Source organism: Corvus brachyrhynchos, unplaced genomic scaffold (genome assembly GCF_000691975.1).
Source record: "Corvus brachyrhynchos isolate BGI_N302 unplaced genomic scaffold, ASM69197v1 scaffold114, whole genome shotgun sequence".
Taxonomy (NCBI): Eukaryota; Metazoa; Chordata; class Aves; order Passeriformes; family Corvidae; genus Corvus; species Corvus brachyrhynchos.
The window spans coordinates 2,363,197-2,373,268 of NW_008238337.1; positions in this window are offsets into that span (position 1 = coordinate 2,363,197).

Consider the following 10,072-nt stretch of genomic DNA (forward strand, 5'->3'; position numbering starts at 1 on the left):
AGGGTGGTTCTGTCCCCAGTGGTTCCTGGGTGTTCTTAGGACGTTTATCTGCCAGTGTTCTTGCCAGGACGCTCCCTCTGCTTAATTTGCTTGTCGGCATTTCAACCTGGGCTGCTGCTCTGTGTTTTTACTTGTCTTGAGAGGCTCAGTCAGGGAGAGCAGCAGGAGTGCCATCCCTGGATCTTATCTGGGGATATTCATCCTGCTCTCTGCGTCGTTTCAATTACAGGTGCCACAGCTGGGCATGATCAGCCTTGGCTGAGTCAGTTATTTGAAATGACTAATGAAATAATTAGCTGGCAGATCTCAGCTGCATCCTTTGGGCCAACCTGGCATCAGTTCTTATGTGGGGTCGTCATGGACTTCAGACCCTGTGCCTGACCCTTGTAAAGCATTATGCATACCGGAGCTGTCAAGAGGGTCTTTTTCTTTTCCAAACCTGCCTGCCTTGCCTTGGCACTAGAATTGTCAAATACCACCCTAGTTTTGTTCATCTGTAGAGCCAAGAGAAACCAGGCAGAGTCAAAGCTGTTTGTATTTGCAGCTGCCATTATTTATAGCAATTAGATGTCCCTGGTGATGGTGTTCCAGTGCCTCTCCATCCTGTGGGGCAGGAGCAAGGATTTCTCATTCCTCAGAGCTGTGTACGTTTATCCTAAAATCCTCCCACAAAGGCAGCCCTTCCCAGGGCTTTGCCACAGGCACTGCAGGCGTGGCAGGGTGAATACATCCCTACTAGAGGTTGTTGCCAAGCCTCCCTGTAGCCAAAGAGGAGGGAAAATGGCCCCACACTATCTCTTCCCAAAGCAGGGAACTGTAATGTCCAGTGAGATGTAGATACTGGAGCGCTCAGAGCCCTCAGCCAGGAAACTGGGCCCCTTTAGAAAAACTGCTATGCAGTTAATGGAAAAGCCAAGAACAAGCAGGTGGATGGAGAGAGGAGGGACGTGGAAGCACAGGGTGATGACAGCAGCAGCACTGTCACAGCACCTAGGGCCAGGAGGTGGCCAGAGGGCACCTGCTTTGCTGTGGGCTTTGCTTTGCACACTGGGGAAAGGAGGGGATGATGGAGCAGAGCCCTGGAAAGCTGGAGTGGGCTGGCTCCAGGCAGGCAGCGTGCTGCTTTTGCCACTGTGTGTTTTGAGAGATTGTGTGATTTGATGTAGAGTCTGTTAGAGCTGGCTGTAACTCGCTTATGCTTTGTCCGTGCAGATAAAGTTGTGTTCATATTATGCTTCTCTGCTCCACACACACACTCTAAGTCTGAAAAGTGTGGTTAGATGCAACTTTGGCTGTGCAGCCTTCCCAGGAAATGCCTATAGAAACTGTCTGGCAGGAAACAGCTACAAAGGGAAGAAGAGGAGGGAGGCAAAGCCCAGCAGACCTGGATTCTTAGAGACCATGTGCAGCTTCTTCCTCTCCAGTTCCTCAGGGCTCTTGGCTGTCTCTTCATGTTGCTTCCAAGGCCCCACACATTACAAATGTCTTTCATGAGGGCTTGTCAGCCTCCCACCATGCCTGAGTCTCATCAGGTCTCTTCTCCTCTGAAGAAGAAACTTGTAAGGGTTCAGTAGCCATGACTGAAGCCAGATTTTCAAACAGAGCCAGCTCTCCATAAACTGCTGGGCTTTTCTGAAAGTCTGGCTCTGAGAAAAGCCTTTACTTCCTCTTTATTTTTTTTTCCTCCACTAGGACTGAATCAGTAATATAAACATTAGGCTGGAGAGGCTGAATATCTCCTCCCTAGAGGCTTCTCTCATTTTCTGCCTCCTTTAGCTCTGCCAGGGTGCTGATAACCAACATGTGCCACATGGAAGCGTATCCATGGGGCTGACAGAGCCCTGTTCCATGGGCATTTTCAACCCAGGCTGCAGAGAGAGCTGGGAAGGAAGGCGTCAGAAACAAGCCTCCCCTGGCAGATGAGATGGAGCAATCACAGCCCTTCCAGCAGGCAGGGCTGTATTTAGGCAGTGCAAGCCCCTGCTTTGTGCCTAAACACCTGAAGTTTCCAGGCATGAGACCAGGGTTTTGACTTCCCCTTAGACAAGCATGGGTTTGGCCCAGTCAGGGAGACAAAATAAAGTGCATCAGCTCACCAAATGTGAGGAGAGCAGCAGGGAGTGGGACCTGCCCCTGTTTTCTTTCCACAGCTGCTTTTGAATCAGCTTTGAATGATGGCAGCTAAGAGGGACCAGGGCAAGAGCAGACAGGGCAGGAGAGATGCCAGGTAGGGCCATGGTGCCCATCACCTCCTTTCCATCCCCCACAGGACTCGTGTTACTCATGGGACAGCTCCTGTCGGACTGACCACAGCAGTGTTGTGCAGGCTGTTCCCATGGGCACAGGGATCCATGCAGGATCAGTGCAGCAAAAAAGAACAAGCGGAAGCAAAGGAACTAAGAAATGCCTCCCCCATGAAAACCTTCCCAGTTCCTGTGTCCTGCCACAGGATTATTGCCTTGACTTGCCTCACACATTTGCCAGCAGCAGATTCTGCTTTCAGTGAGTGACTTTAAAATATTTACCTATTTTTGAAGCAAGAAGGCAGAGAGAGGATTCCCTTCCTCCTTTTCCTGGTTTAAAAGAAGGCTTAACTTGAAATGTGAAGCACACATCGGTGCACCTTCCCACCTCCCCTTGAACTGGACTGTTGAACAGCCAGGCTGCAGCCTCCCTTGCACCAGGATGTGGTCGTGCCCAAAGCTCTCATCCTCCCAGGATGCAGAAACATCAACTGAGTAGCATCTACCTACATTTTCTTTTGCCTAGAGATTGGCATGGGGCGACACCAGCTAGTGGCTCGTGTTTTCACAGGTAGGGGCTCCAAATTTGTTCCAGAAAGAGAGTTCAATTGCCCCTAACTTCTCCTGAGCCCAGCAGCTTCAAAGACATGTCCCCCACACTCTATCATAACAACATTTAGAAAGCAGTTTGGATTTCTTCCAGCTGGCCTCATGTTACAGAGATCCCTATCAGCACCCGGGAGGAAAGAATTAGCAAGAAAAACAAGCGTCTCTTTAAACTTCCCAAAGAAAATGAAAATGCAAAGAAAAAGGGCCTGTAAAAAGCATAGATGTAGCCCAGTGACGTGCAAACAATGTGCTCTTTTCCTAGGGTTGTTTGAGGTAGAAAGGATCCTAATGCTTGGCTTTTCTTGTGTCAGCTGGAGACTTTGAACACCAATGGCAGGGTTTTATCAAAGCCAGATGCATTTGCACAGGTACTGTCTGTGTGACCTCCCTCCCAGCCACTGGGAATGAGCACCTAGAGTGAATATTAACCCAGGCAGGAGCGTGTGCCTGGGGATGCAGGGAGTCACCGGGGCCAACCAGACAATAAACACGGACTTTCAAATGCATCTGCTTGGCTTTTCATGCCAAACTCCTTTCATGCCCTCCCACAAGGGACTTCTTGTGGCTCTCTATTCCCCCAGAAAAGCATCCCAGCTGCAGACTTTTCCCGTTTACCAGGAGATCAAGCAGTCAGGCTCGGGGTGAGCAGTGGGAAATCCTGGAACAGGCAGCTCCCCTAGTAGCAGAGAGCTTCCCCCACCCAAGGCGCTCCCCCAGCCTCAGCCAGCCGGGTTTGTTGTGGTTTCTGCTGAGCTGCCTCCTCTTGCAGAGCTGTCCTGTGCCCCAGCCCAAGCCCTGCAGCCATCCTCGGCATCTTTCTGTTGGTCACAGGCTGACGTGCTGACATGTGAACAACTCCTTTTAAAGAACAGATACCCTCCGTTTCAAAGAGCAAAGTCCCTTGGGCAGCTGGGGAAAACTGGCAAAGGACACAGACTGAATTTGTTTTTGCTTTGCGCTCCCTGTGGTGCTTCACACGAAGGAGCCAGTGGCTTGAGATGGAGCTTGGGGACCCAAGCTGGTGCCCTTGCATGTTAGAAACCATTTCCGTTAGAAAGCCTGACAAGCACTGTCTGTTTTGGGGTTTGTGATCCCCACAGAGCTATTCTGCTGCATTTCCCAATACTTTCTCTTCTTCCCTATTCAGTCTGCAGATGGGCCCAGCCTCTTAGCTGGCTCTCTTCAAAGGGAGGGCATTGTGTTATGCCATCGTTTATCATACTGTTCTTTTCTCCAACAAATTTCCATTATGATTGGAGGAAAAAAAAAGTCTGGCAGCCATCACCTCTGCTCTTAGCTGAACTTTGGTTGGTTATCGAGCTATTACTCATAATTTAATTGTCTTCACTTGCTCTATCTAAGTAAAATATGGATAAATCAATAGATATAGATAGATGAAAGGATGAAGGAGTGGGGGAGCAGTTTGGGGTGATTAGTGGCCCAAGTCAAGTTGGAAAGGGAGGGAAATTGCATTGAGCTGCACCAATTTACACCTTCCAAGATACTGACTTTCTGTGACCATGAAACATTTCTCACTACAGAACTCAGCTGAGTGTCTGCTTGGGTTTAGTGTGCAGTTAAATGAAAATTCACAAGATGCAATTCAAGCAAAAGTTACAGATTGATGTTTCAGCTTCTGAGAGTCCAAAAAAGTGAACTTGAGCATATGTAACTTCAGAGACTAACCTAATCTTCCCCTCTTGCTGAGAAGATTCACATAGCAACAGTGAAAGGGGCTTTCTTCAATTTGCTTTATCCTGTGTGTATTTAAGATAACCCTTTTTTTTCCAGAATTTCATTTAGCTACTCATACTACAAACACAAGGACAGATGGTCACCAGATCAAACTTAATCAGCATTCTGTATGCTGGATTTTGAGCTTAGAAATTCATCTGGTTCTAGTAAAGCACAGTCTGAAACCTGCCTGATGTTTAACTCAACCACAGAATTGTATTAAATTTCTAAGCCTCCCCATCCTCACAGGAGATTGAGATGGGAACCATCAGGCAGTTTTTAAAAGGGGTTGATTAGTAGTTTAATTATCAGAGATATCTGCTCTATTACTAGTGTCTCACTGGAGAAGAGCATTTTTAATGGGAGGCTGAAGCCCAGTCTTACCCTTTGTGTCTTCCTGCAATTCATGACAGGGCTAAATCCAGCCCTGGAGTCCGAGGATGCAGTTTTGTTTACATCCCCTTACACCACACTGAATTCAAGGTCTGGACCTTGGCAGTACACCCTCGGTCAAGGCAATTTGAATTATTTTCCCATGGCTTCTTCTCATTCCTCCTTTCATTAGGCTCTTCCTTTCTGTGCCTCTCTTTGTTGTTCATCGTTGGGCTGAACTCCACATGAGTGTCCCCATCCCAAGGAGCTGATCTTATGTAGACAGGACAAGCAATGAGCTCCCACAGGGAAGGGCTGTCAGGCTTCTCCATGCCCAAGAGCACACAGTATCCAGGTACATCAGCAGCCATAGAAAAACCTCCTCTTCCTTAAGTGAATTGATCTTATGACCCTGTGTCCTTAAATCCTCTGTCCTTCAGGCATGGTGACGTGTTTGCCCTCTCCAAAATCCCTCCTCTATTGTATCCCCCGTGCCACAGCCTGTCTGAGGTGTGTGTACCCCTGCATCCAACTCTGCTGCCTGTGTTTGTGTAGCTGTGGCATGGGGCTGCCTGGCTAGGAACCAAACCCCACTCCCAACAGCACAGAGGCGACAGCCATCTGGGTCTTTTTCACGTTCAGCTTCATTGTTTTAGGATCAAATCCAACCGCTGCAACCTACAGTAACTCTAGACTTTTCAAGGCTCAAAGCTTTCCATAGAGCACGATCTGTGGTTACACTGTGGAGAAGCAAACCTGGAAAAAAAACTTGTTGGACTGGCTCAGAGGTATTTTAGTTAGTGCAGAGGGCTGCCAGTGGTGAAACCAGCACTTGTGGAGCATGAATGAACGGAGGGTGTTTCATTCTGTGCACGTTGGACAATTCAGTCCTAACTGGGCATTATGGCTGCACTGGGCAGGTCACTCTCGAGATGTATTTCCATTGCCACGTAATAAATATAAATACTCTTTATGAGACACTCATGGATGGAAGGCATCTAGTGGTTGCTAAAGGTTATTCTGATGATGTATATTCAAAGCCCTCCTGTTTGGCATTAATTAGCACAATGTTCTATTTTGCAATTTCCCAGCACAGACACATCCAGATTCCTGCTAGGAATTGAAAATGGCATCATCCACCACCCACTCCTCCACCCAAACCAGACAGCACTGATACAATCCCTCCCTCCCATGAGCCCCCCACAACCCCATGGCAGGGACATGCAGGGGTTTGCAGGATGCCAGGGTTTTTTGCATCACAGAACCCAGACATTCCTTTCTAAGAGGCCTCAGGCTGGGATCTTCATGCAGGTCTCTCCCTTGGATCCCAAAAGCCCAGTGCCATTAGCTGGGGGCAGTCAGAAGCTCCTGATTTGGCATGTGGACTGGGGTGTTTCTGATGTCCAGGTTGAAGATTGCTGGTTGCAGGAAGGTGAGGCCCTCAGGAGCTCCAACCCCTCAGGAACTGATGGAAGTTTGCGACTCACACACTGATTTGAACTCTTCATGTCACAGCACTGGGAGGAACTGGTATAAACCAGTCCCTTACGTGTTTCCCATTTCTCTCTGGGCTTGGTTGCTCCAAGCCTCCTACAGATGCTTCCTAACGCAATACTAAGGCAAATGTGCAGAGGCACTGTGGGAGCTGGATTCTGCCCTTGCGAAGTCCAAGAGAGAAAGGAACACTTGCACTTTTTCTACCTATTTTATCTCTGTTGGGTGTCTGAAAAGCATTTTCTACCATCCCCAAGCTGCAGGGATAATTAGATGCTGTACCAACCAAACTGCCAAAAGATGAAAACTTGTGTGTTTCAATATTGCATGGAACATGACTTAAAATAGCTAAGCAGATCCTGTAATTAGGAAAGTACCAACTAACACTCATATCCTCCTCTGCTCTAGGCATCCCACCTTCGGGATGTTCATCCCACCTCCGGGATGTTCTGAGCTCCTGGCACTGGCCTGGCAGTGCTTTTCCCACTGACTTTTGTGCATCCTCAATGCAAAGGGACTTTTTTTTGCTTCTTTCTCCTGAGTGGTTCTATCTTGCCTCATGGAAGGACCGCCAGACTGAGCTCTAATGCTGGAGCTGATTCTTCTGCGTTGATCTCCTGGGTCCTCTCCCGTGACTGAGCACCCATGGGGTGCAGTTACAGTCCTGGAGCTGTGACCCCTTGCACCCACCGTGGGGGACACCCACCACTGGATTCTGCCTCCGTTGCCACCATCCCCATGGCACTGGAGCTCCACAGCAGCTCTGCCTTTGCCAGCACCAAGTCCGTGCACGTCCTCCCAGTGCTGGAACAGTCAGGCTTACATGCACCAGTTCATTTTGGGTTTTATGCCTCCAGCTTCCCTCCAGATAAATGTATTTTTTTAACTCAGAAATGCATTCGTTCCAAGTCGGATGCCAACTGCTCCCAGTGCCAAGAAGATGCAGCGCTCCTTCTGCTCGCTCTGTTTTCCTGTGAACTTTATCAGTTTTTGCTTGTTTCTCTGTGACCTTTGGAGCCCATTCAAAGTCATCTGCCTCTTGCTTTGATTTTGTTTCAGTCCAGTGCAGGTTGCCAGCTGATTTGTTGCCTGTTTTAACACATCACCAGCAAATCACCACCTCTTCATATTGTTCAGTCAGTCATCAAATCCAGGCTTGCCAGCTCTTTTTGTTAATGGGCTAGGAGGGATTGTTACATCTAGCTGATGGGACCAGAAAGCTGCTTAATTACAGCTAACAAATCTTTAAAGCCTAATGTTGGACTTTTATGGCCAGTGAGGGGTCTGGCCTCTGTTATGGACCCAAGGTCCACCTGGATGTTGGCTGTATCTCATCTTTCCACTAGTTAGCCAGGCACTGTTGTTGCACCAGAGATTTGGCTTGTGCTGGTTCTGGGATGGAGACAGCTCTAATTGTAGAGCCAAGTGGGACTTCCTGGGTGCTGTCCTACAGCTGGTCCCAGTTATAGGTAGCCAGGGATCAGGGGGAGGAGGAGCTGGTGGCTTGTAGCTGTGATTATTCCTGCAATGTTGGCAAGAGCCAAGGTGGACATGGGAGCCCCAGGTGAGGTGCAGGGTCCACAGGCTGTGTGGCTCAGCTCCAGCACCACACAGCCCACAAAGTGCTGCTTCCATGCCTGGAAGGTTCCACGTTATCCAGGTATTCCTCTGGAGAGCTGTGGTGAAAGGCAGCAGTGCTTTCTCCAAGACTTAGGTCTGTTTCTCTGCACATTCCTCTGAGTTCCCTTGCCAGCTCCGGGTACTGTGCTTGATGGCTCGTTGAGGACCAAGATTTCTTTTATGGGCCAGGAGTAAAATCCATATTTCTCTCCAATACAGAGGACAGTCAGAAGGGAAGGAGTAGCCAACTGACCAAAATCCAGCCTCATCCAGGCACCATGGGCATCTCCCACAGCACCATTCAGGAACTGAAGTATTAATTTATTTCATGAGCACAGATGTGGTGTACATTGCTTTAAGCTATTCTAACTCCATTTTCTCTGTATGGGTCCCAGGCCCCTAAAGAAGGGGATTTAGAGAGATAAGTGCTCACTGACTAGATGTAACTTTGATGAGTTTACATAGAACAATGGGTGTAGCATTTTCAAAGGCTTGGACTCTCTCCTGAGGTTTAACTTTTACTCTTCCTCCTTTTGTTGGTTCCCTTCCAATAAATAACCAGAAGGAAAATGTGAATGTTCCACCTGAGGTGGGGTAAGTAGTAACAGGGTGAGGGCCTTGTTTTGCTGTTCTGCTTTCAAACTTTGTAGCATAAAGACTGACGCTGGCTGGGGGCCATGCACAGCAGAGAGGATCCCTTGAAGAGGGCAAACCTCAAGTGTGCTGTGTCTGAAGTTAGGTCTCTCTTGGAGTTTGAAGCTCGTCTGCTTGCGTGGCCTCAAACTTCTCCTGAGAGGCTGAGGATGAGGTCCCATAGAGGCCGGGGCTGGAGAACAGCCTGGACGGGTCCATCCGGCGCTGTTCCGGTGCCCGCGCGCGGCCGATCCCGCACCACTCCCGCACCACTCCCGGACCACTCCTGCACCACTCCCGGACCTTTCCCTGCACCATTCCCACACCATTCCCTTCTTTCCCCGCACCATTCCCGGACCATTCCCCGCTTTCCCCGCACCACTCCCGGACCATTCCCCACTTTCCCCGTACCATTCCCGCACCATTCCCCTCTTTCCCCGCACCATTCCCGCACCATTCCTGGACCATTCCCCGCTTTCCCCACACCTTTCCCACACCATTCCCCGCTTTCCCCGCACCATTCCCGCACCATTCCTGGATCATTCCCCGCTTTCCCCACACCTTTCCCACACCATTCCCCGCTTTCCCCGCACCATTCCCGCACCATTCCTGGATCATTCCCCGCTTTCCCCACACCTTTCCCACACCATTCCCCGCTTTCCCCGCACCATTCCCGCACCATTCCTGGATCATTCCCCGCTTTCCCCACACCTTTCCCACACCATTCCCCGCTTTCCCCGCACCATTCCCGAACTATTCCCCGCTTTCCCCGTACCATTCCCGCACCATTCCCGGACCATTCCCCTCTTTCCCCGCACCATTCCCCTCTTTCCCCGTACCATTCCCGTACCATTCCCGCACCATTCCCCTCTTTCCCCGCACCATTCCCGGACCATTCCCCGTTTTCCCCGCACCTGGCGCGGGGCAGGCGCTGTGCGCGGGGGGCGGGGGCCCTCTGCTGGCTGCGGGAGGAACTGCACGTGGGGCCGGCCCTGGAGCGGGGATGCGCTCGGGGATGCGCTCGGGGATGTTGGTGACCCGAGCTGGCTTTAAAGAGGGACAATAAACCAACCGTGAGAGCTGGGAACCTCCAGAATGGACAAAGGAAGGGATCACGGTCTCTGTGCCTGCAGGTTCAGCGCAGGGTGCAGCCCTTTTGCCTCACTTTGCAGGGGAAGGAACCCCATGTAAGTCCCTGGGACAGCCCAGGTAAGGCTGAGGTGGGGGCTGGAAGGGGACAGCAGCACAAGAGGGGCAGATTGGAGGTGCCCAAGGCACAGGGGCAGAACTGTTCACCAGCACGAAGCACATTTGGGGCAGTGATTGCAGAAGGGATGTAAGAGCAGGGGCCAGAATCCAGCATTCGT